Source organism: Crinia signifera, chromosome 11 (genome assembly GCF_055691185.1).
Source record: "Crinia signifera chromosome 11, ASM5569118v1, whole genome shotgun sequence".
NCBI lineage: Eukaryota > Metazoa > Chordata > Amphibia > Anura > Myobatrachidae > Crinia > Crinia signifera.
In genome coordinates, this window is record NC_139227.1 from 84,089,189 (window position 1) to 84,117,186 (window position 27,998).

At 43.1% G+C, this 27,998-nt stretch overlaps 1 long non-coding RNA gene across 1 annotated transcript; it reads left to right on the forward strand.

Moving 5' to 3' along the window:
* The first annotated feature begins 602 nt into the window (after nucleotides 1-602).
* LOC146046286 (uncharacterized) lies at nucleotides 603-27,998 on the forward strand. Its single transcript, XR_014465835.1, has 4 exons — nucleotides 603-652; nucleotides 7,385-7,523; nucleotides 16,969-17,079; nucleotides 27,925-27,998. It is a non-coding gene; the product is annotated as an uncharacterized LOC146046286 (long non-coding RNA).

Genomic DNA, 27,998 nt, shown 5'->3' on the forward strand with positions numbered 1-27,998 from the left:
GGGTCCCGGGGAGCCCACCTCCCCTCCACATTCCTCTGGAGCAGCCAGGGAGACTTTAATCTCTCTGGCTGCTTCCGTCCCCCGGCTCCCTGAAAGCTCCCTGCCGCGGACGCTCGTCCGCTGCAGGGGTTAAGACTCGCCGCGAGTGGCGGCGAGTCTTAAATACATTGAATAGTGGGAGCAGGAGGCTCCGGAACACGGAGAGTGCATGGCGAGAGAAAAAATCTCTCGCCATGCATAGAGAATTTTTTTCATTGAATACTGCCCATAGTCCTGCGTAGTATAATGTTACATATGTATAATGTATCATTTAAGTCCAGAGTCTGGAACCTGATCTCCTAACCCCACCAGGGGTTTCTCCTGTGCCCTGGGGGGGGGGGGGGGGGGGGCAGTCTAACACTGGCTATACATAATTTGAAGCCAACTCTTTACATTTTGTTTATATAACGAGGATACTATAAACTAATGAGGATATTCCTGGTTTTCTTCTGCTGACATAGTTTAAGACGGAGTGCATCTCAGGATGTGTTTGCCCTGATGGTCTTCTAGATGATGGGGATCGAGGATGTGTTCCTGAAGATGATTGTTCTTGTGACCATAATTCAAAACATTTTTACAGCGGGACTCAGGCTAAATCCAACTGCAAAACATGGTAATGTAATATATTTATGACAAAGTTTAAATGTAAAATTGAATCTAATCTGACTAACCTATCTATATAGTGTTTAAGTGGCCTATTTAATATTAACCCCTTCCCGACATTTGACGTACATTTACGTCATGGTCGGAAAGTACTTCCCGACACATGGCGTAAATGTACGTCATGGCTTGTAACTGTCACCGCGTCTATAGACGCGGTGACAGTTTCAACATGTCTGCTGTCCCCCGTCGGCGATCGCTGTGATTGGCTGTTCAGTGTGAACAGCCATTCACAGCGTTTTCTGTGTCACCGGCGAATAACGTTCGCCGGTGACACGCGATCGGAGGTGATTGGTGCTGTAAAGTACAGCACCAATCACCGCGGGGTGTAAGGGTGACACTGGTGTCACCCCACCTCACCCCGCCCGCCCCCAAAGGCCGTGATTGGTTCGTCGGACCGACGGACCAATCACAGCCAAGGAGGGGGATTTAAACTAATGGTGACTGCACTGCAGACGCCATTCCGGTCTGGAATTGCGTGCAGTGCGGTCACCGTGCCCAGCTGCCGCCATTTACTGACCTGAACCGAGCAAAATACTTACCTGATCACTGCTTCATCACTGCTTGTAGTGTGCTGGATGCTTCCTGGATCCTGTTACTACTTGACTTCCTGTGTTGTGAACTTGTGCTGCTGCAGTGTAATAGCGTTAGATAGAGAGAGATAGATAGAGAGAGATAGAGAGATAGAGAGAGATAGTGTCAGAGAGTGCTATATTTTGTGCTGCTGCAGTGTGATATAGTTATAGATAGAGAGATAGAGAGAGATAGAGAGAGAGAGATAGAGAGATAGTGACAGATTGTGCTATATATTTTTTATATAACTGACTGCTGCCCCCCTTTTGTGCTGATCAGTATAAATTAACTGATCAGCAACTTTTTGGGGGCGCAGGTTGTCAGTGCTGCTGCTGCAGTGTCATAGAGTGATAGATAGTGAGAGATAGAGAGATAGAGAGATAGAGATAGTGACAGAGAGTGATAGAGACTGCTATATTTTGTGTCTGCTGCCCCCCTTTTGTGCACCCCCAGCAACTTTTTGGGGGTGCAGGGGTTATTTTTCTTATATATAACTGTCAGTGCTGCTGCTGCAGTGTCATAGAGTGATAGATAGTGAGAGATAGAGAGAGATAGTGACAGAGAGTGATAGAGAGTGCTACATTTTGTGTCTGCTGCCCCCGCCTTTTGTGCTGATCACTATATCTGAGGTGATCAGCAACTTTTTGGGGGTGCAGAGGTTTTTTTTTTTATATATATATATACCTGTCAGTTGCTGCCAGTTGCACTGTCAGTTGCACCAAAGGTTGTGCACCTGCTGCCCCTCACTGGTAATCAGTGTCGCATCACTGATCACCTTTTTTTTTTTTGTGGGTGCTGTGGGGTCTTTTTTAAATTTTTTTTTTACACACACTGTGATTTTGTGGGTGTCCTGTGGCCACTGTGCGCTGATCAGTGACGTACATCACTGATCATCTTTTTCGGCACAGGGTTGATCTATTTTTTTTTTTTGATCAAATTCCTGTTGCCTTTGAGCGCTGTTCTGTGACGGACGTTACTGACCAACATCTGTGCTCAATTTTTGGCGCAGGACCTTTTTTTTTTTTTTTTTTTAACCCCTTCAATTTTTTTTTTTAGCCCCTTCAATTTTTTTTTTTTTTAACCCCTTCAATTTTTTTTTTTTGTATAAAGTATTTTTTTTTTCTGCACTACATACACACTACACACTACATACCCCCCGGGTTGAAATAAAGTTTGTACCCCCCCCTACACTATACACGTGTTGAAACATTTCACTACCAGTAACACAAAAATAAAAATGGCATCCCAAATGTCATCCCAAATGTCATCCCAGTCATCCAGAAGAATGTATTCAGCGGAGGAGGCATATGCCATGCTTGCCTCTGACTCTGACACAGCCAGTGAGGCAAGCGGGGAATTTGAAGGATTCGTCTTAAGCTCCTCTTCCTCCTCTGGTGATGAGGGACCCCCTCAAAGACGCCCCCGTAGAGCAGCTGAGACCCCCCCCCCAATAATTGATCTCGTATGGACCCCACCACCAGACAATTTTGAGCCCCAGGTTCCTGAGTTTTTGGCCATGCCAGGAATCCAATTTGATTCCACAGGTCTCAGAGAAATTGACTTTTTCAAATTATTTTTCTCTGATGATTTTATAAAATTTAATGGTGGACCAAACTAATTTATATGCCCAGCAGTTTATTGCTCAAAACCCCACGTCATCATTTGCTAGGTGGACCCCTGTAGATGCAGTAGAGATGATGACGTTTTGGGGTCTGGTGTTTCATATGGGCATAGTAAAAAAGCCAGAAATTAGGCAATATTGGAGTACAGATGTTCTGTACAGCACCCCATTTTACCGTATGGCCATGCCCCGGGCTCGATTTGAGACGATCCTTAAATTTTTGCATTACAACGATAATGCACAGTGCCCACCCAGAGATGATCCCACCTTTGACCGGCTATTCAAAGTCAGGCCGGTCATTGATCATTTCAGTGCCAAATTTGAAGAGATGTACATCCCAGATAAATTCATTTGCATAGCTGAGTCCCTTATACATTTTAAAGGAAGGGTTAAATTCCGCCAGTACCTTCCCAGTAAGAGGGCAAGGTATGGCATAAAAATGTATAAGCTGTGTGAAAGCACCTCAGGGTACACTCACAGGTTTAGGGTATATGAAGGGAAGGATTCAAGAATTGAACCGCCAGAATGCCCCCCCTCCCTCGTAGGTGTTAGTGGAAAAATTGTCTGGGATTTAGTGCACCCCTTCCTGGATAAAGGTTATCACCTCTATGTGGATAACTTTTACACTAGCATCCCCCTGTTTAAGGCCCTTGGTTCAAGAGGTACAGCAGCTTGCGGTACTGTGCGCAAGAACCAAAGAGGCCTCCCAAAAACGCACATTGCCCAAGTAATGAGAAGGGGTGAAAGCAGGGGAATATGCACCGAAAATATGTTGTTGGTCAAATATAAGGACAAGAGGGATGTCCTTATACTGACAACAATTCACGGAGACAGTACCACCTCCGTCCCTGTACGAGGTACCAGTACCCACACCTCAAAACCTAATTGTATCCTGGATTACAATAGGTACATGGGCGGAGTGGATCTTTCAGATCAGGTACTGAAGCCGTACAGTGCCCTGCGGAAAACAAAAATCTGGTACAAGAAGCTGGCCGTGTATATCATCCAGATGGCACTGTATAACGCTTATGTGCTATTCCGTTCTACCGGCCAGAGGGGGACATTTATGCACTTTCAAGAGGAAGTCATAAAGGGCCTAATATTTGGGAACCAGCAGGCAGAGGGCCCCAGTACTTCTAGTACTGGCCCCCGTATTGTACCAGGGCAGCATTTTCCTGATGAAATCCCCTCCACTGGAAAAAAGGGCAGGACACAAAAAAGGTGCAAAGTTTGCTATAAAAAGGGAATAAGAAAGCAAACTATTTTCCAGTGTGACACTTGCCCCGACAAACCCGGCCTATGTATAAAGGAGTGTTTTAAATTATACCACACATCTATGGATTATTAGGTTCATAATTTCACCGTGCTTCGGGGGTCTTGCTAATGCCACATAGCACCCACCATTCATTTCACCAGAATCAGAGCCGCAAAATCCAAAAATCACTCCTTCCCATTCTGAGTCCTGCCATGCACCCAACTGGTATTTTTTGGTCACATGTGAGGCATTGCCGTACTCGGGAGAAATTGGGGCACAGATTTTGGGGTGCTTTTTCTCCTTCATACCTTCTGAAAATAAAAATTTTTGAGCCAGAACTGCATTTTTGTGTAAAAAAATGTAATTTTTCATTTTCACTGCCCAGTTGTACCACAATTGGTGAAACCCCTGGGGGTTTGAAATGTACACTATACCCCTAGATGAATTCCCTGAGGGGTGTAGTTTGCAAAATGGGGTCACTTGTGGGGGGGTTCCACTGTATTGGTGCTTTGGGGGTCTTGCTAATGCGACATAGCACCCACCAACATTCCACCAGAATTTGTGCTGCAAAATCCAAATATCACTCCTTCCCTTCTGAGTCCTGCCACTTTTTGGTCACACATGAGGCATTGCCGTACTCGGGAGAAATTGGGGCACAGATTTTGGGGTGCTTTTTCTCCTTCATACCTTCTGAAAATGAAAAATTTTGAGCCAGAACTGCATTTTTGTGTAAAAAAAATGTAATTTTTCATTTTCACTGCCCAGTTGTATCAAAATTGGTGAAACCCCTGGGGGTTTGAAATGTACACTATACCCCTAGATGAATTCCCTGAGGGGTGTAGTTTGCAAAATGGGGTCACTTGTGGGGGGGTTTCACTGTATTGGTGCTTTGGGGGTCTTGCTAATGCGACATAGCACCCACCAACATTCCACCACCAAAAATCACTCCTTCCCTTCTGAGTCCTGCCATGCACCCAACTGGTATTTTTTGGTCACATATGAGGCATTGCCATACTCGGGAGAAATTGGGGCACAGATTTTGGGGTGCTTTTTCTCCTTTATACCTTCTGAAAATGAAAAATTTTGAGCCACAACAGCATTTTTGTGTAAAAAAATGTAATTTTTCATTTTCACTGCCCAGTTGTATCAAAATTGGTGAAACCCCTGGGGGTTTGAAATGTACACTATACCCCTAGATGAATTCCCTGAGGGGTGTAGTTTGCAAAATGGGGTCACTTGTGGGGGGGTTCCACTGTATTGGTGCTTGGGGGGTCTTGCTAATGCAACATAGCACCCACCAACATTCCACCAGAATCTGAGCTGCAAAATCAAAAAATCACTCCTTCCTTTCTGAGTCCTGCCATGCACCCAAATGGTATTTTTTGGTCACATGTGAGGCATTGCCGTACTCGGGAGAAATTGGGGCACAGATTTTGGGGTGCTTTGTCTCCTTCATTCCTTGTGAAAATGAAAAATTTTGAGCCAGAACTGCATTTTTGCGTAAAAAATGTAATTTTGCATTTGCACAGCCCAGTTGTATCAAAATTGGTGAAACCCCTGGGGGTTTGAAATGTACACTATACCCCTAGATGAATTCCCTGAGGGGTGTAGTTTGCAAAATGGGGTCACTTGTGGGGGGGTTCCACTGTATTGGTGCTTGGGGGGTCTTGCTAATGCGACATAGCACCCACCAAAATTCCACCAGAATCTGAGCTGCAAAATCCAAAAATCACTCCTTCCTTTCTGAGTCCTGCCATGCACCCAAATGGTATTTTTTGGTCACATGTGAGGCATTGCCGTACTCGGGAGAAATTGGGGCACAGATTTTGGGGTGCTTTTTCTCCTTCATACCTTCTGAAAATGAAAAATTTTGAGCCAGAACTGCATTTTTGTGTAAAAAATGTAATTTTTCATTTTCACTGCCCAGTTGTACCACAATTGGTGAAACCCCTGGGGGTTTGAAATGTACACTATACCCCTAGATGAATTCCCTGAGGGGTGTAGTTTGCAAAATGGGGTCACTTGTGGGGGGGTTCCTAAATTTTAGCATCTTATGGTGCCTAGAAACCTACATGGTGCCTAAAAAATAATCTCATAAAAAGGAGGCTCCAAAATCAAGTAGGTGCTCCTTCTATTATGAAGCCTGTGGTTTGGTCAACGTGCACACTAGGGCCACATATAGGATATTTATGAAAACAAAAGAATTGGGGGAATCAATTTTTAGTCACATTTCTCTAGTAGAATGTACTGTGTTCCTTAGAAAAATGTATTAAAATTGCAAATCTGCAAAAAAAATGAAATTTTGAAATTTCACCTACACTTTGTTTTAATTCCTGTGAAACACCTAAAGGGTTAACAAACTTCCAAAATGCTGTTTTGAATACTGTGAGGGGTGCAGTTTTTGAAATGGTATCATTTATGGGGGTGTCTCACATACAAGTCCCTCAAAGTCACATCAGAACTGAACTGGTCCCTAAAAAAATCAGTGTTTGAAATTTTCTTGAAAATTTGAGAATTTGCTATTCATATTGTAAGCCTCATAGTGTCCAAAAAAATTAAAAGGAAGTTGAAATAATGATGGAAACATAAAGTAGACATATGGTCTATGTTAGTTATTAACTATTTTGAGTGGTATGATTATTTGTCTCACAAGCAGAAAATTTAACATTTTGCAAATTGCTAAATTTTCCATTTTTTTACGACATTTTGGTATTTTTCACAAAAAAACACAGACTGTATCGACCCAAATTTACCACTAATTTGAAGTACAATGTGTCACGAAAAAACAATCTCAAAATCACTGGGATAAGTAAAAGCAAAAAAAAGTTATCCCCACGTAAGTGATACATGTCAGATTTGAAAAAAAGGGCTCTGTCAGGAACGCAAAAACTGGCTCTGTCAGGAAGGGGTTAACATGCAGTAACCCTACACAAATTATGTATCTAATTTTGCCAAAATTGGTGGCAGCAGTTCCATATCCACCACAGCAATTCAGTTTTGATCCAGCACTGAACAGCTGCTAGGAAAAACAGCTGTTCAACGATCCCTGCAGCCCAGGCCACAAAAAGTAGGAGTAAGTAAGTCTGCTTAATGTAATAAACTGGTCAGATACATTAGCAGACATTGCAAATCAGTCATATTTATTTTACGTTATGTAAACCCATGCTGAAGGGTCATATTAATATTCATACATATTTTCTTTAAATGTCATGTTAATAATATAAATTCATTTGCAGCTTATGTCAGAGAGGAAGATGGACCTGCACAACTGCTAGTTGTTACGGCACATGTACAATCTTTGGAAGTGGTCATTATGTCACATTTGATAACAAATTCTATGACTTTGATGGTAATTGTGAATTTGTGGCTGCCCAGGTAAGGTACATTTAAATATTATACCAGCGTGGCTCCACTGGGGGTGCCATTCTAATCCAGGAAATGAGGGGAGGGAGCCAGAGGGAACCCACCATACATTGCTTGTGGGAAGCAGATGCCTCCTCCTTGGCCGGTGCCATCTTCCCAATGGTATTAGAAAGTAAAGACTCTGGTACTTTCTAATGATATCTTTTGGTGTCATCTTCGCAAAGATATCACATAGAATGTGGTGCCGGCATTAAGTATAGGTATACTTGGGAAAGGGGTAGCAGCAGGCCCAGGTCACTCTAGAAGACCACACATGGGTGATTACCACTGTTTATACTGTACTCTGCTTCTTGTACATTAACTACTCCAGGGCTGATTCGGAGTTGGGAGCAAAGCTGAAAAGCAAGTAACTGTATTTGGAACAAACCCTGTTGCACTGCAAGGAGTGCAACTATTTGGATTATAGGTTAACGAAAAATTAGTTACCCACTTCAGAGTGCTCTGGAGTACGTTCTACTGCTCCAAATGAGACAAAATTAAACTACAGATATCTGATATCTGGCTAGCGCATCATATAAATTATCTTTAATTTACATTTTCTCTCATTTGGAGCAGAACGACCTCCAGAGCCCTCTGAAGTGAAGATGGTAACTTTTTTTTCGATAACACTGTATTTACATAATTTTCCATGCAGGGTAAATATTGGATACATTTGCATTTAGATGTGCACTAATCCCCATGTATTGAATGTAGCTATGGATTAATTTTCGTGTTTTGGTTCTGGGTTTCCAAACCCACCCTCAGGTATTTTTGTTTTTTTTAAATGTTAAAAATAGATAACATTATGTTATTATGGCCTGTTTTGTACCTACAGGGTTCTGATAACTTAATTACCAGTGTCACCTTACATCTCACACTATTGCACTAACCAATATTGACCAAAGGTTGCACCAATTGGCTGGTATAATCTGTAAAGCACTGGGGAATGTGTATGCGCTATATTAATATCTAGTAATAAATATAAATATAAATATATATATATATATATATACACACACATACATACATCTCTAGAAAGATCGGGCAGCATGTTCTGCACAAATGATGTCCTAACTGGGCAGGCATTTACACCCATCCAGTTGCAATATCTATCACCACCAGCCAGTGTATGGGTGGTTGGTTGATAACCTGTACACACAGCAAGGTGCACCAATATACAGTATCTTATGGTGCCCATACACTTGTGCGATTGAGTGCTATGCAATATCGCGCTTTAATTTGATTCAAAGCTCCTCATTCGAGAAATCGCATCAAAGTGTTTTTTTTTAGCATTCGATAAATCGCATGCCCCATGTGACCTGAAATCAGGTGAAGTAATAAGGGCTGGGCTATCTGGGGATTCATAAACTAACAGACCGCACATCTTATTGCGATAAATCACATCAGGGACACATTCCATGTGCATAAAATCATGTGACTTATCGCACCGATGTTGTTGAAGTCGAATGATTGTATGCAATATTGCCCTAGTGTATGGGCACCATTAGAAATATTGAAAATTGGCTATATTGCGCAGCCAGCGCTATATATATATATATATATATATATATATATATATATATATATATATAGACTCACAGTTATCCAAAAATCAATTTGAAAGACCAGCACCAGTCCAAATGAGAAAAAATCAATGTAAATTTAATGTCCAAGGACAAACAATAAGATCAGCCATGATCATGTCAGAAAAAATAATTCATAAACACCCAACAGGCATAAGTGAGGCTATACTTAGCATTCTCAGCAAAGTTTTCACAACAGCGTCTCCTCGACGGCCGTTTCGGTGCCTCTGCACCTTTATCAAGAGGGGTGACAACTGGTACATACATGTCATTTTAATTTATAGGGCCCCAGGTGCCAACTCACCTGTGTTAATCAGCGCTAAGTTCCCGCCACAGGAATCCCTGCTCACCTCGCCGCATCTCGCCGCACCATCGGTGACGCCAGGCCGGAAGTGCCCGTCAGGCGGAACCAATGTGCCGGCAGATTTGCAGGGATAAGACAGTTCAGTTCCCGAGCGCCGGAAGTGCGTCATTGAGTCGAGCGTTGCCGCGGCAACTAAACTACAGCCATCTGTATTAAAACACTGCTGGAATACCGCATATGCCTAACACTCTGTTAGATCAAAACAAAGATTAACACAAATATACAAACGTAAAAAGACATACATACACAAAGAGTGAGGAAAAAATATCATATCAATACATAAATATATATGCTATTAAATGACGGGGCATCAGCTACAATGAATGAATTATCAATAAGGCAACAGTAGCTTAATGTAACAAAGTACAATGTCTAATTATAAGAAATGAGTAAGACTGAACTCCTCATTGAGGCCTTTGGGTCGCATAGTGTCTAATTCATAAATCCAAAAGCTTTCCTTTTTCAAAAGGATTTTATGTCGATCGCCACCCCTTCTCAGAGGCGGCACATGTTCGATTGGCATGAACATGAATTCATTGATAGTATGTCCACACTGGACAAAATGACGAGCCACAGGTGGCGTATTTGTGTCCATTTTAACATATGCCTTCTTGATGGACGATCTATGTGCCCCAATTCGCTCTTTCAACATGCGCAAGGTTTTGCCAACATAAATCATGTTGCATGGACAACGGATGATATATACAACATATTTAGTTTCACAGTCCATATGATGTTTTATGGTATATAGCCTGCCTGTTAATGGGTGTGAAAAACTATCTGACACGATCACATGTCGGCAGTTGACGCATCTCAGGCATTTATATGCTCCCGCTTGCCTTACCAGCCAATGTCTGGGCTGATCAACTTTAGGACTTATATCCGAAAATGTAATTTGTTGCTTCAGATTCTTGCTTTTCTTAAAGCAAAAGAGTGGTGGGCTTTGACAAACACCTCCAAGCACTGGGTCAGTGTTGAGTATGTGCCAATGATTCAGGATTGAGGCCTTGATAGCACTTGAGGCCACAGAGTATGTGCTGGCAAAGTGTAACCTTTCGGCAGATGTTACCTTCGATTTTGGAGTTAATAACTCCTCTCTGTTTAGGTGCTTACACTTATTCCTTGCTTCTTGCACATCTCTGGGATCATATTTTCGATCCAAAAAATCTTGGCACATTCTGTCTAGCACCAAATCAAGATCATCTGAGCATGAGGTGATACGGACTGCTCTTACAAGTTGCGAATAGGGCAAACCTCGCTTCAGTGGCTGAGGGTGGAAGCTTGTCGCTAGAAGTAGCGTATTTTTATCAGTGGCTTTTTTGAACAGCGTGGTTTTGATTCATTGTTGACAACTGCGACATTTACATCTAGATAATTGATGCTACTCTTACTCATATTCATAGTAAATCGTATGTTGCCAGGAATAGTATTTAAATATACAAGCAAATCATTAAGCAAATCCTCAGATCCAGTCCAAATAAAAAACAAATCATCAATAAATCTAACATAACAATTGATAAATTTGCAAAAAACTGAATGGGACAAAATGTGTGTGGTTTCAAATTGGTACATAAACAGGTTGGCATACGATGGGGCCATGTTCGACCCCATCGCAGTACCGCGGCGCTGTAGAAAAAAGGTATTATCAAATAAAAAATAATTTTTATTTAAAACCAAACCCATCAACAGTAACAAAAATTCAATTGGAGGACCAATATATAAAGGACTGGAACTGAGGATGCTGCGTACTGCACTGATGCCCTCGTCATTAGCAATATTCGTGTATAAACTGGTGACATCCAAGGTCACCAGTATACAGTCTTTGATTGGTTGACCAAACTGTCTAAGTTTTAACAGGAAGTCTGTAGTGTCTCTCAAAAAGTAAGGGCTAGCCTGCACAACCGGCTGTAAAAAATAATCAATATATTGTGATACCGGTTGGCTCAAAGAGCCCATAGATGAAATTATGGGCCGGCCAGGCGGAGCCACAAGTGACTTATGCACCTTAGGTAAACAATATATTAGAGGAATCACAGGAAAATCTTGTGTAAGAAAATTGGATGTAGTATCATCAAGCCAGGTATTATCCAAACCCATCTGGATTATTGCATCAAATTCTTTCTTGTACCTTTGGGTGGGGTCAAAGGTCAATCTGAGATAGCAATCAGTATCAGCGAGCTGGCTCTCAATTTCCTTGACATATACTTCTCTATCCAGTATCACAATGCCCCCACCTTTGTCGGCAGGGCGCACTATGATACTGGCATTCTCACGAAGGGATTTCACCGCCCTAATCTCCTTTTGGGAAAGATTGGAATATATTTTAGGGGGTTTCTTCAAAACAGGCATAATATCCTGTCTCACCAGTCTCATAAATGTCTCTATCGAGGCATTTGGCGAAGGTGGGTCAAAGTCACCTTTCTTTTTAAAAGGCAATGGGGTCACATTGGTGGACGTTTGGGGATGTCTCTGAAAGTAATCTTTCAAACGTAATTGTCTATGAAAACGGAACAGTTCAGTCTCGCAGTCAAAGGGTCTCTGCCTGTGCGTTTGCACAAAGGAAAGGCCCTTATTGAGTACGGACATCTCATGCTCATTAGGCACATATTTAGACAAATTAATAACAACTATTTCTGTTGTCCCTTCCATCCTCCCCCTCTTATATTTGTGGTGCCTGACCCCCCCTCTCCTGCAGCCCCTTTTGGGACTCTTGTAGGATACCGAGTGCCAGGCTTTCCTCCTAAAAAAGAAGTAGACTTTTTATTATGACCCTGATCCGAGTCACTCTGTGACGTCTGTGAGTCAATATCTGTAAAATTAACCTCACGTCTTTTCCTGTTAGGTACATATTGTTCCCTCCATGGTCTCCTAGTGTTTTGGCCAGTAAGCCAAGGATACACTCTGAGCTCACGGTAGTCTTCCTTAACTTTTTTGTATTTTTTGTTTTTTTAAAGGATAACAAATAAGTTTTAAATGTCAAGACAGTCTCCTCTAGTCTGGTCAACCAATCAATAGAGCTATCAGCTTTCAAGGTAGCAATACCCTCACTCTCACATAATGCAATATCCCTCTTCACAATTTCGATGTCAGCATTGACCTGCTGCACAACTAGAACTAATAGATCAAAGCTACACTGATTCAATATTGCACACCAGTTTTTGCAAAACTCCTTATTAGAACGACCGAGGGTTGGCTGATTCTTAATTCTAAAGCCTCTCGGTACCAGCCCCTCCTTATGGTATTGCGATAAAGTGCGTCCATGGAGCTCCAGCTCCACTAATCTCTTTTTCAGACGCAGTAAATCAGCATATATCTCCATGGACGCACTTTATCGCAATACCATAAGGAGGGGCTGGTACCGAGAGGCTTTAGAATTAAGAATCAGCCAACCCTCGGTCGTTCTAATAAGGAGTTTTGCAAAAACTGGTGTGCAATATTGAATCAGTGTAGCTTTGATCTATTAGTTCTAGTTGTGCAGCAGGTCAATGCTGACATCGAAATTGTGAAGAGGGATATTGCATTATGTGAGAGTTAGGGTATTGCTACCTTGAAAGCTGATAGCTCTATTGATTGGTTGACCAGACTAGAGGAGACTGTCTTGACATTTAAAACTGATTTGTTATCCTTTAAAAAAACAAAATACAAAAAAGTTAAGGAAGACTACCGTGAGCTCAGAGTGTATCCTTGGCTTACTGGCCAAAACACTAGGAGACCATGGAGGGAACAATATGTACCTAACAGGAACAGACGTGAGGTTAATTTTACAGATATTGACTCACAGACGTCACAGAGTGACTCGGATCAGGGTCATAATAAAAAGTCTACTTCTTTTTTAGGAGGAAAGCCTGGCACTCGGTATCCTACAAGAGTCCCAAAAGGGGCTGCAGGAGAGGGGGGGTCAGGCACCACAAATATAAGAGGGGGAGGACGGAAGGGACAACAGAAATAGTTGTTATTAATTTGTCTAAATATGTGCCTAATGAGGATGAGATGTCCGTACTCAATAAGGGCCTTTCCTTTGTGCAAACGCACAGGCAGAGACCCTTTGACTGCGAGACTGAACTGTTCCGTTTTCATAGACAATTACGTTTGAAAGATTACTTTCAGAGACATCCCCAAACGTCCACCAATGTGACCCCATTGCCTTTTAAAAAGAAAGGTGACTTTGACCCACCTTCGCCAAATGCCTCGATAGAGACATTTATGAGACTGGTGAGACAGGATATTATGCCTGTTTTGAAGAAACCCCCTAAAATATATTCCAATCTTTCCCAAAAGGAGATTAGGGTGGTGAAATCCCTTCGTGAGAATGCCAGTATCATAGTGCGCCCTGCCGACAAAGGTGGGGGCATTGTGATACTGGATAGAGAAGTATATGTCAAGGAAATTGAGAGCCAGCTCGCTGATACTGATTGCTATCTCAGATTGACCTTTGACCCCACCCAAAGGTACAAGAAAGAATTTGATGCAATAATCCAGATGGGTTTGGATAATACCTGGCTTGATGATACTACATCCAATTTTCTTACACAAGATTTTCCTGTGATTCCTCTAATATATTGTTTACCTAAGGTGCATAAGTCACTTGTGGCTCCGCCTGGCCGGCCCATAATTTCATCTATGGGCTCTTTGAGCCAACCGGTATCACAATATATTGATTATTTTTTACAGCCGGTTGTGCAGGCTAGCCCTTACTTTTTGAGAGACACTACAGACTTCCTGTTAAAACTTAGACAGTTTGGTCAACCAATCAAAGACTGTATACTGGTGACCTTGGATGTCACCAGTTTATACACGAATATTGCTAATGACGAGGGCATCAGTGCAGTACGCAGCATCCTCAGTTCCAGTCCTTTATATATTGGTCCTCCAATTGAATTTTTGTTACTGTTGATGGGTTTGGTTTTAAATAAAAATTATTTTTTATTTGATAATACCTTTTTTCTACAGCGCCGCGGTACTGCGATGGGGTCGAACATGGCCCCATCGTATGCCAACCTGTTTATGTACCAATTTGAAACCACACACATTTTGTCCCATTCAGTTTTTTGCAAATTTATCAATTGTTATGTTAGATTTATTGATGATTTGTTTTTTATTTGGACTGGATCTGAGGATTTGCTTAATGATTTGCTTGTATATTTAAATACTATTCCTGGCAACATACGATTTACTATGAATATGAGTAAGAGTAGCATCAATTATCTAGATGTAAATGTCGCAGTTGTCAACAATGAATCAAAACCACGCTGTTCAAAAAAGCCACTGATAAAAATACGCTACTTCTAGCGACAAGCTTCCACCCTCAGCCACTGAAGCGAGGTTTGCCCTATTCGCAACTTGTAAGAGCAGTCCGTATCACCTCATGCTCAGATGATCTTGATTTGGTGCTAGACAGAATGTGCCAAGATTTTTTGGATCGAAAATATGATCCCAGAGATGTGCAAGAAGCAAGGAATAAGTGTAAGCACCTAAACAGAGAGGAGTTATTAACTCCAAAATCGAAGGTAACATCTGCCGAAAGGTTACACTTTGCCAGCACATACTCTGTGGCCTCAAGTGCTATCAAGGCCTCAATCCTGAATCATTGGCACATACTCAACACTGACCCAGTGCTTGGAGGTGTTTGTCAAAGCCCACCACTCTTTTGCTTTAAGAAAAGCAAGAATCTGAAGCAACAAATTACATTTTCGGATATAAGTCCTAAAGTTGATCAGCCCAGACATTGGCTGGTAAGGCAAGCGGGAGCATATAAATGCCTGAGATGCGTCAACTGCCGACATGTGATCGTGTCAGATAGTTTTTCACACCCATTAACAGGCAGGCTATATACCATAAAACATCATATGGACTGTGAAACTAAATATGTTGTATATATCATCCGTTGTCCATGCAACATGATTTATGTTATCAAAACCTTGCGCATGTTGAAAGAGCGAATTGGGGCACATAGATCGTCCATCAAGAAGGCATATGTTAAAATGGACACAAATACGCCACCTGTGGCTCGTCATTTTGTCCAGTGTGGACATACTATCAATGAATTCATGTTCATGCCAATCGAATATGTGCCGCCTTTGAGAAGGGGTGGCGATCGACATAAAATCCTTTTAAAAAAGGAAAGCTTTTGGATTTATGAATTAGACACTATGCGACCCAAAGGCCTCAATGAGGAGTTCAGTCTTACTCATTTCTTATAATTAGACATTGTACTTTGTTACATTAAGCTACTGTTGCCTTATTGATAATTCATTCATTGTAGCTGATGCCCCGTCATTTAATAGCATATATATTTATGTATTGATATGATATTTTTTCCTCACTCTTTGTGTATGTATGTCTTTTTACGTTTGTATATTTGTGTTAATCTTTGTTTTGATCTAACAGAGTGTTAGGCATATGCGGTATTCCAGCAGTGTTTTAATACAGATGGCTGTAGTTTGGTTGCCGCGGCAACGCTCGACTCAATGACGCACTTCCGGCGCTCGGGAACTGAACTGTCTTCCCCCTGCAAATCTGCCGGCACATTGGTTCCGCCTGACGGGCACTTCCGGCCTGGCGTCACCGATGGTGCGGCGAGATGCGGCGAGGTGAGCAGGAATTCCTGTGGCGGGAACTTAGCGCTGATTAACACAGGTGAGTTGGCACCTGGGGCCCTATAAATTAACATGACATGTATGTACCAGTTGTCACCCCTCTTGATAAAGGTGCAGAGGCACCGAAACGGCCGTCGAGGAGACGCTGTTGTGAAAACTTTGCTGAGAATGCTAAGTATAGCCTCACTTATGCCTGTTGGGTGTTTATGAATTATTTTTTCTGACATGATCATGGCTGATCTTATTGTTTGTCCTTGGACATTAAATTGACATTGATTTTTTCTCATTTGGACTGGTGCTGGTCTTTCAAATTGATTTTTGGATAACTGTGAGTCTACCTATTGTGGACCTGGCACGGTCACCGTTTGTTTCATGTGAAGCTGGTGCGATATCTAATCCAAGCTATATATATATATATATATATATATATATATATATATATATATATATATATATATATATATATATATATATATCTGTGAATATTGTCATACACAGTCATATCGCTGGTACACACTGACCACCGCACCAGTGATATATTGGCCAGTGTGTACCCAGCATTAGAATGAGGCCCTAATAAAGACAAAAAATAATCCTGCAGACTCTTGACAATGGGCATGATTCAGAGTTGCAAGCAAAGCAAAAAAGCATACAACTGCAGATTCTGAATCATGCCCAATATTAAGGGTTTTAAATACAGTGAGAGCTGCACATAATGTACATCAGTTATTAATTGTTGTTTACTACCAAAATTATTGTCCAATCAATGTTATTAAGATAGCTGATAAGACTGTAATGTGTGTGCTAGTTCAATGGAAAATAATTTTAATATGATGCCAATGAGTAAATAAAAGAACAATGATTTTGCATTTCAGGATTACTGTGGTTCTAACAGTTCGAATGGCACCTTTAGGGTCACCACAGAGAATATTCCATGTGGCACCACTGGCGTTACCTGTATAAAGTCTATCAAAGTTTATTTTGGGGTATGTATTTTATACCATCAATGTTCTCTGAGGTGTTTATTGTATGGATAAATTATTTTTGAGTATGTAGTAACCAGGGTCCATGCACCAACTGTTTATGTGGAACCATTGGAAGAAGGTAGTTCCCATCACCGCTGCTAGGTGGGAAAATCCTGTAATCTTGTAAACCTCAATCTAATGGTAAAGAAGATAAATAGATACCGGCAAGAACTGTACTTACCTTTTCAGACTGCCATATCATACCTCCCCACTTTAAAATCCTGATGGTTGGGAAGCTTGCATGGTGAAAAGGGGGTGAGGCCTCACAGGGATCAAGCGGTTTGTCTTTTGTAACCACCAGATGCTACAAGAGAAAGCAATCTACACCGGATTGGATGGTTAGTATACAGATGGAGCCGGGCTCTTCTTTGCAGCGGATGGCGACGCCATCCGCCATCCCCCGCCACCCACCATCTGTATTTGCGCATCCCCTTCCGACGGCTTCCCCCGGGTCCCCGCCGGCTTGTCGGCAGTCACCCGGGGTCCCCACCACCTCCCTGCACCCCCCCCCCTAACCCTGTCCGTCTCCCTGAAGCGGAGACCGACAGGGTCCCGTTGCCCCGGCGCACGGAAACTGAGACGCACACGCGTCTCAGTGAGATGGCGAGCCGGGCTGCTGGCGGATCGCCAGCGGTGACGTTCTGGTGATTCGCCAGCAAAGATGAGCCCGGCCCCATCTGTAATTTACATCCACAGGTATGGATTCTACTGGAGAAGAGGACAGGCCTATGTTGGAACCTATAGGTAAGTATGTACGAGTGATTGTAGTATGAATTAAAGTTTTATTTTTCTAAGGTGTGTGTTATTTGACTATTGGTTAAATTTTAGAACTACAAGTACCAGCCGGCCCTTTAATGCCCCACATACTAGGAGTTGTGGTTCTTATGTGCAGGTGCTTTTGAAATCCGGGCAGTGCCATCTATTTGCCGTTTTATTGTGGAGATCAGCCAACTGTACTCCCCAAAGGGTACCCAGGTACTATTTTACTGAATTGATATAGAACAGGGCCGGTCTTTACACTGCATTTTAAATACTGTATAGAGGAGGAGGTCTGCACCTTCAGTGAAACGTGTTTTGGATCTGTATCTCTGCCAATATTTTGGATCTGGATCTGTTCCAAAACACCACCCTTCAGTGTTCGTGTTTCGTGATTACGATCTGTATTTTTTTTTAATAACAAAAACAGTTAAAATCACAGAATTTGGGTTATTTTTTCCCTACAGTATTATTTACCTCAATAACATTAATTTCCACTCCTCTCCATTCTATTCTGAACACTTAACAGCTCACAATATTGTTTTAGGCCAAAAGGTTGCACCGCGGTAGCTGGATAACTATGCTAAGTGACACAAGTGGGCGGCACAAACATGTGGCTCATCTAGGAGTAGTGCTGCAGCGGCAGATAGGATGGCAGTTTTATAAACTATGCTCCAAAGATCAAATAAAGCAGAGACAAGAGGTGCAAGATGGAATTGTCCTTGGGCCCTCCCACTCACCCTTCTGTTGTATAAACAGTACATTTACACTTTAAGAAACCATTCATTTCAGCGACAGGGTCTGCCACAACTATGGCTAAAATGATTGGTTCATTTGGGCCCCCACAAAAAAAGAAGCAATGCTCCATACAGAGCACAATGCAAAGAAAAGAGGTGTAAGAAGGCATTGTCCTTGGGCCCTCCCACCGACCCTTATGTTGTATAAACATGAAATGTACAGTTTAGTAAATCAAAAATTTTTAGAGGCATGGGGTGACATTCTATGGGCTGAGAGAAAAGCGCATATATTTTTCGCACTCCACATCGCCGCTCTTCGCACTTTAAGAAATCGCATTTTTTAGTCATAATTCGCATATTTAATGGGATGCGCATTAGAGGCTAAAAAGTGCGATTGAGTGCGATAATGGGCGAATTTTCAGCATGAAAATGTGCGATTTTTAGGCATGAAAATGTGCGAATTTGAGCTTATTTGCGATTTTGGGTTTGTATTAAAAAAAAAAAAAAAATTATTAAATTGCGTGTGGTCCCCCCTCCTGAGCATACCCAGCCCCGGGCTCATTGAGCCGGACCTGGTTCCAAAAATGGTTCCAAAAATACGCGACACAGGCTGATAGCGTGATTGGGCGATGCGTCTCCATGGAGACGCATAAGCCGAAGACGCTCCCAGCCTCTGTTGCGCTGGGACAACGCGACAGAAGCTGTTAGCTGCATCGGAGACAGCCGGTTGACCCCGCTGTCAGTGCGGGGGTAGCCGGCTCTGCAGCAGAAGGGAGACCAGCGCTGGATCCTGGATCGGTGAGTATGTGGTTGTAAAAGTGAGGTGTGTGGATGTGTATGTAATAAAGTTTTACTTTTCTGTGTGTGTGATTTCTTTTAACATTCTTTTTAGATGTGGACTACAAGTCCCAGCGGGCCCATTAATGCCCCACATGCTGGGACTTGTGGCTCTCCAAGTCCCAGCCTGCGGGGGAGGTCTGCTGGCACTTGTAGTTCTCCTGTATAAAGCAATGTTAGGATTGAAAGATTTTACACCATCAGGCCGGCGTCCACTGGCCAGGGACGCCGGTGACAGCCCCGGGCTTCAGCCCTGGACGGGTGAAGCCTTGGGGGGGGGGACCCCTTTATTGGGGGGAGTCCCCACTCCTCCAGGTACCCCGTCCAAGGCTGACCAGCCACGGTGCTCATGGTACGGCCGGGGGACCTTATGTAAAAAGTGTCCCCCGGCTGTGGCATGACACTGCGGGCTGTTGGAGCCCGGTGCTGGTTTGAAAATACGGGGGACCCCCAGATTTTTTGTCCACTGTATTTTTGAAACCAGGACCGGTCCAAGATTCCGGGGCTGGTTTCAGAAATACGGGGGACCCCATACACTTTTTGTCCCCCGTATTTTTGGAACCAGGTCCGGCTCAATGAGCCCGGGGCTGGTTATGCTCAGAAGGGGGGACCCCACGCAATTTTTTTTAAACAAAACAAATTTTTTACCGCAGAACCACGCACAGATCTCAATGATCTGTGCAGGGTTCTGGCCAACTCGCATATCAGAACCTGGTCTGAAAAAATGACGAATATTAGACACCTTAAAAGTGCGATTTGCGAAATCCCATTCCATTAAATAAGCGAATTGTATACTTTTCTATTGGAAAACATCTGGATGCGATAAAAGTGCGAATTTTTACCACACTTTCAGTACGCATGACTTATCGCGACAAATATGCGATTTAGGGACCTTTTCGCATCAGATTAAATATGCGAATTCACGGAAAAATGCGAATTTTCCGTTTTTTGGAGTAAAAATTTGGTAGGTTCTGGTATTTTACAGACAAATTATATTTCTTATTTGTACCCATGGATGTTTTTCTCCAGTAAATGTTTGTCCAACTTTGCCTTTAACGCATTTAATGAGCCAGCCGCTACCACCTCTCTGGGAAGAGAGTTCCAGAGTTTGACTGTTCTGACTGTAAAGAAATTCTTTCTACTAGCTGAATGAAATCTTTTTTCTTCTAATCTATACTCATGCCATTGTGTCCTAGATTCCTTTCTAGTAGAAAAGAGGGTGTGTGACAGTTCCTTATATTGGCCCTTGATATACTTGTACATGTTGAGCATGTCCCCCCTTAAACGTCTCTTTTCTAATGTAAATAGTCCCAAATTGCTTAATCTCTCCCCGTAGCTTAAATTCTCCATTCCCCTAATAAGCTTTGTTGCTCGCCTTTGGACTTTTTCTAATTCTATGATGTCCTTTTTATAGTGTGGGGCCCAGAACTGTACTCCGTACTCTAGGTGAGGTCTCACCAATGCTTTATATAGTGGCATAATTACCCTTGAGTCCCTAGTTTCCATTCCCCTCTTAATACATGCCAGAATTTTGTTGGCCTTTTTTGTAGCTACATTACAATGGGCACTACATCCTAGATTGCTGTCTATTTGGACTCCTAGATCCTTTTCAAGTATGGAATTACCCAGTTCCTCTCCGCTAAGGTTGTAATTTGCACACTGGTTGTGTCTCCCAAGGTGCATAACCTTACATTTATCTACATTGAACCTCATCTTCCATTTTTTTGCCCACTCATCTAGAATTGCAAGATCATTTTGAAGCATGGTGACATCTTCTGGTGATTTGATGACTTTGCTAAGTTTTGTATCGTCCGCAAAGATGGATACATTGTTGAGTAACCCTATCCCAATATCGTTAATAAAAATGTTAAACAAAATGGGCCCCAAAACCGAACCCTGGGGCACTCCACTTAGTACCGGTATCATATCTGATACGGCACCATTCACAACCACTCTTTGTTCTCTATTACATAGCCAAATATACTGTGTGTCCGCGGTTGCGATGTATAGGCCTGACCTTTCCAATACTTTACAGGAAGAAGAGACTCCTTTCACCATTTGCACGCCCTATGTGAATGTTGTAAGGAGCAGGGCCAGTAAAACCAAATCTGGACAACAACTAGTGCCAAGCCATATGCAGCCTTTATAAAGCCATAGTAAATAGGGCTAAGGATGTTAACCACCTAAGAACATCCTACCGTATATGTCACTTGCAGTACATTCATCACAGTAATTGTCAAATTCAGAAACTTTGACTGAGAGCACAACCAGACCATCAACACCTACGCTCCCATCTCCCTGTTGTATCTAAGTGCCTGCAATCCACACCACCAACACCCTCATTGTCAATGGCCTCCTCATTAAAAAATAGTCCTGTAGGCAATGTTATAGACATGACTGACCAGAGGCGTAAGTTCAGCCCAGTCTCCTAGAGCAGTGGTTCCCAACCCTGGTCCTCAAGTACCCCCAACAGTGCCCGTTTTCCAGGTCACCCGGCAGGTGCACTCATTATTCAGACACATTTTAAAAGATCCACAGGTGGAGCTAATTATGTCACCTGTGATTCTGTGTGGAGACCTAGAAAACGTGCACTGTTGGGGGTACTTGAGGACCAGGGTTGGGAACCACTGTCCTAGAGGCAGGATAGAGTTTGGTGCCACCCCCCTCCCCCTCCCCCCCCCAAAAAACAACACAAAAAACATTGCCATGGCTCCAGCTCCACTGTGTGACAAAATGCTGCTGGTTAGGATCAGACATGACATTCAGCAAACTGCAGCAAACAGAATCAGCATTCTGCAGAAGATCCATCTCACAATCCAGCAGCAGTAGAGGGTATAGCACATGCAGAATGGTACCAAATAGACGCTTTCCTGATCTCTATTGCAGGTGTTTGCAGGGTTCTAGGGATAGAGCCAATTAACTATGCACCCAGTGGTGTAACTGGGTAACCCCATAGTAACATTTGTAAGGGCTCCTATGTACTACCAAAAGGTGAAAAATGTATATAGCACATGTTACTGTGACAGGGAAGGTGGACTCCTGTCAGCTCTGGGACCCATAGCAGCTTCAATCCCTGCACCTATGGTAGTCACGCCCTTGTATGCTGCAGCAGTGGGTATGCCTCAGAGCTCGCATTTGGATCCTGCTGTGTATCATGCAGTTGTCTCTGGGAGTTACTCCTCTGTGTCTGACTCCTCTGCTATATGGGATTCCTCCTGAGAATCATTGAGTGCTACGCCTACTACTGCTGCTGCAATTCAAAAAAACAATTGACTGTTTAACAGTCCGTTGCAAGGAACAATGAAGATAAGGTATGACAGCAATCACCCAGTTGTAAAGCAGATTACTGAGCTCCCATCATCGGGCCTCAGAGATGGGCAGGAGGAGGAGAGAGGAGAATGGAGGCGGAGACAGAGTGCCGAGCACCGAATGTCTGTGGCCGGGGACAGGTGGCGCCATAGCCGTGGTCCCCAGCATGATCACCCAGAAGCAGCAACATCATCCATCAGCCTGAGGATCACGGTTACATTGCGGCCAGCATGTAGCATCCCCTGCCGCAGCTGCTACACCTGGCTGCTACAACCCCTGGGCAGAAGCTGGGACCAGTTGTGGAACTCATGGCCTGTGCAGCAGAGGAGACTGCAGGCCCCTACGGAAGACCTCCAGTGGGAGCTGCGATGGTGAACATCAGCCCAGAGAGGGCCCAACCCCAGGCCTCACTGACTGACCCCCCACTCCTCCAGCCTCACTGACTCCCCCCCACACACAGCCATGGCCCCTGACACCGTGGCCCACCCCCACCCAACAGCAGAACAGCCTCAGGATCCATCCACGCTGGCTGACTCTTGTGGGTGCTGAAGGAGAGATGGCCTGTTGAACCCTTTCACTGCTGCCCTGTGAGTAGAAATGATCAGGATGGCACCTCCGATGACTGCCTAGGATCTGTGTCACTCAGCCAACATTTTTATGTAACCCGAGTCCCCTCCTGACATGTGCTTATCTGTATTGTTTACTTTTTTTTTTACCTATCTGGCTGTTGCAGTGACCAAGTGGTGCCACTGATGTCTGCCTAGGATTTGTGTCACCCAGCCAATATTTTAGTGTACCCTGTGTCTTCCCCGCCGTGTCCTTATCTGTACTGTTTACTTTTTTTACCTATCTAGCTATTGCAGTGACCAAGTGGTGCCACTGATGGCTCCCTAGGTGCTGTGCAGCTGAGCAAATATATGTTCCTAGCGTCCGGCAGGTATAGTATGGCAGGTGTGAATGTATTCCTGAAACACCCCCACTATCCACCCACTATCCATGCTTCGGGCAGCCCGAAGCATGGCTAGCACAGCGAGCCCCGCGCGGGGATGCGTAACGCGTCCTCCCGACCTTTTCATACCCCCACTATCCACGTCGGCATGGAGTTCATTTAATATAGTGTGATGAGCGCAGCGAGCCACCGAGCCTGAAGCGTGGCAAGCGTAGCGAGCCCCGCCAGGGGATGCGGATTACCTTACATGTAATCCATGTCCCCTTGCCATGTTTTGGGCTCGGTGGCTCGCTGCGCTCGCCACACTACATAAAGTCAACTCCACGCCGACGTGGATAGTGAGGGTATGAAAAGGACGGGAGGACATGTAACGCGTCCACTCTCCACGCTTCGGGCTGCCGTGGATATTGGAGGTTTGAAAAGGAGGCATTTCCTAGTATGTAACATGGAACACTGGCAAATGCCTCCTTCATTGTGAATGAGACACACTTGCGTCCACAACCCCTCTTTGGACAGGAGGCGCACGCGCTACAGAACTCCTAACCCTGTAGGCAGGGTTGATGTACCCTGCCGCAATAGCTACTAAGACGCAAGAGCGTCTTATTACTGGAGCGTCTGAGATGCTCCTGCGTCTCAAACAGATGGAGTGCCTCTCCGCCAGCGCCAGCATGATCACCTCTCCGCCAAAGAGAGGGGATCATGCTGGCGCCGGCGGTGTGAGAGAGGCACTGACTAGGCTAGATAGAGATGCCGGGGACAGAGATGCAGTTTCTGGTGACAGTGCGGTAGTTACTTGTGTAGTTCCACGGCGGCAGCCTACGCTGATAACGTAGCTTAGGCTGCCGCCGTGAAACGACATGCACCCACCAGAAAAAATATAGATTGGCGCCCCTGGAAGGACTCATACAGTGCAGTGCATGATTTAAAAAATGAAATTTAATCGTACAGGTATAAAGAGAGATAATGGACCCCTACAATTTAAAAGTATAATAAATGCTTATCTGATGGCAGCATTACCAATACCTACCTATACTCCTCAGGGGTATACCCGTGAGGAAGTCCTACAAGATGAGATGGAGGACGAAATGTGTTAAATACTACTTACCTCTCTAACTGTGATGCTACCATCAGATAAGCCTGGGGACATGACAAACTTGGAAAAAGAAGTAGGAGATATAAAGTATTGATACAAAGCTGATTTTTACTTGAATTCTGGTATGCATATATGAATTGTTTGTTTGAACACTGAAGCTGCAGACCTCTTCCTCTAGTGGATACTTTTTTAGAATAAGTTTATTGAAGATTTTGCTTCCACTTTAAAAGGTGTATTTAAATTTTTATTTAGATATATTCCTTTTGGAGAAAAGGTTTTTCTTTTACCACATATTTGTTATGGATGCTACGAGTTGATTATTTGAAGGTCACAAATAAGTGTAGCCCTTTATACATTCTCTCTCTCTCTCTCTCTCTCTCTCTCTCTCTCTATATATATATATATATATATATATATGCATACTGTATGTATATTCGTGTACATACACAAACATATATCCTGTGTTTTTCTCTCTTTACCTTGCACTGTAGGAGCCCATAGGTAGGGTCGACATAAGCTCATATTGACATCTTGCCAGTGTTGACCTAAGGTATATTGACCCTTTTTCGGTGTCGAACTAGTCACTGTCTCTCATCTATACTGTGAACATGGCAAAGACCTCACAATTAGGGATGCCAATCCCAGGATTTTGGATTTAAATAAGCTAAATCCCGGGATTGGCCTCCCTAACTTAAAAAAATGCCTCCGGCCCCCCAAACCGGCCAGGCCACACATTTACTTATGTGTGCAGAAGAGGGAGATGTGCCAGGAGCGGGGCAGGAGGTGCAGGTATCCGGCGGTGTGGGGTGCTGATGTGCAGGGGCAGATTAAGCCTTCAGGGGCATTAATATGTATATATATATCTATATCTATATATATCTATATATATATATATATATATATAGATATATATAGATATAGATATATATAGATAGATATATAGATATATCTATATATATATATATCACATGAAAGGCCTGTGTTTGTACATTACCCTTTAGGAGACCTCACAGGCTCAGCGGCTCAGCGCTGCCTCTGATTAAAAACCCTCCCATGACGATGACGCTGCTGCAGTCTTCCATGGGCCTGAGAAGCATGTGATGACCTCCATCAATCAGAGCTCAGCACAAGCTTCTCAGCATCTGACCTCTTGTTCAAAGTCTCATGGGTCAACTCCCAGTAATGCACTGCACACTTGTATAGTCAGTTTGCGTTGGCTAACGATGCTCAGGACCATTAATATTTGTCACATTGGCAGATAAGTGAAGATGCAGCACTACCCCACTCTAATGCACAAAACCTTTAGCTGAAAAAAACCTGCTGACCACAAAGGGCCCTAAATAGAGGGGGGCCCTGGGGTACTGACCACCCTTTAATCCGTCCCTGCAGTCGAAAGAGTGTGGCCGGGTGCTGGAGTGATGATGGAAGCGGGTGGGCGGCAGTGGTGTGGCCTGTGCAGTGTGACCTCTGACTGTCACGCTGCGCAGAGCCGCATCCCGGGGATCAGAGACAGCCGGGCAGCATCTGAGCAGGTGCTCAGACGCTGCCCAGCATTAGACTGCGCATGCACAGTCTAACCATGAAATCCCAGAATTGGAAACTCCAATACGGGATTGAAATCCTGATGATTTTGGGGCCAAATCCTGGGATCCTGCCGATCCTGGGATTGGCCACCCTACTCACAATAGACATAGACAAGAAACATCAAAATAACTTTAGTAAATACTGTATATATACAGTTGTGCTCATAAGTTTACATACCCAATCAAAATTTGTGAATTTTTGGCCATTTGTCAGAGAATATGAATGATAACTCACAAACTTTTCTTTCACACTCATGGTTAGTGGTTGGGTAAAGCCATTTATTGTGAAACAACTGTGTTTACTCTTTTTAAATCATAATGACACCAGAAACTACCCAAATGACCCTGATCAAAAGTTTAGATACCCTGGAGATTTTGGCATCATAACATGCAAACAAGTTGACACAAATGTGTTTGAATGTCTACTAAAGGTAACCATCCTCACATGTGATCTGTTTGCTTGTAATCCGTGTTTGTATAAAAGGTCAGTGAGTTTCTGGTTTCCTGAAAGAGCCTTGCAACTTTGAAGAAAGCAAAAGAATTCTCAAAGGATCTGCGGGAAAAGGTAATTGAACTGTATAAATAAAACAGGAAAGGGATATACAAATATATCCAAGCAATTGAGAATGCCATCATTTGGAGTGATAAGACCAAAATTTTACTTTTTGGCCACAACCATAAATGTTACAATTGGAAAGGAGTCAACAAGGCACATGATGAAAGCTACACCATTCCTACTACGGAGGAGTATTGCTGGTGTTTTGGGGATGTGTGAGCTACAAAGGCACTGGAAACTTGATCAAAATTTATTGCAAGATGAATGCAGCATGTTATCAAAAAATACTGGAGGAAAATTTGCACTCATCTGCCCAGAAGCTGAGCATTGGACGTACCTGGATGTTCCAACATGACAATGATCCAAAACACAAGGCCAAGTCAACCTGTCATTGGCTACAGCAGAATAAAGTGAAGGTTCTGGAGTGGCTATCTCAGTCTCCTGACCTCAATATCATCGAACCACTCTGGGGAGATCTCAAACGTGTAGTTCATGCAAGACAGCCCAAGAATTTACATGAACTGGAGGCTTTTTGCAAAGAAGAATGGGCAGCTTTACCATCTGAGAAAATAAAGAGCCTCATTCACAACTACCACAAAAGACTTCAAGCTGTCATTGATGTTAAAGGGGGGTATGTAAACTTCATTATGATTTAAAAAGAGTAAACACAGTTGTTTGAAAAAAAATGGCTTCACCCAACCACTAACTATGAGTGAAAGAAAAGTTTGTGAGTTATCATTCATATTCTCTGACAAATGGCCAGAAAATCACAAATTCTGCTAGGGTATGTAAACTTATGAGCACAACTGTACAGTAGAAAGTACACCAACTATAAAACAACAAACCATAGTTTATAATATCTAGTTTATATGCAAACTATGTATTATATGTAGGTGGTTTGTTTTAGTTAAATATGCTGAGTTAAGTGTCAAAGTGATGGTATAAAAACATCCAATAACATGCCATGTGTCCTTTACATATTTCAGAGCACTGTACTGAAATTAGAAGAAAAAAACTTAGTAAAAACTGTCGGACAGGGTGAAAAAGAAAATCAGTATTG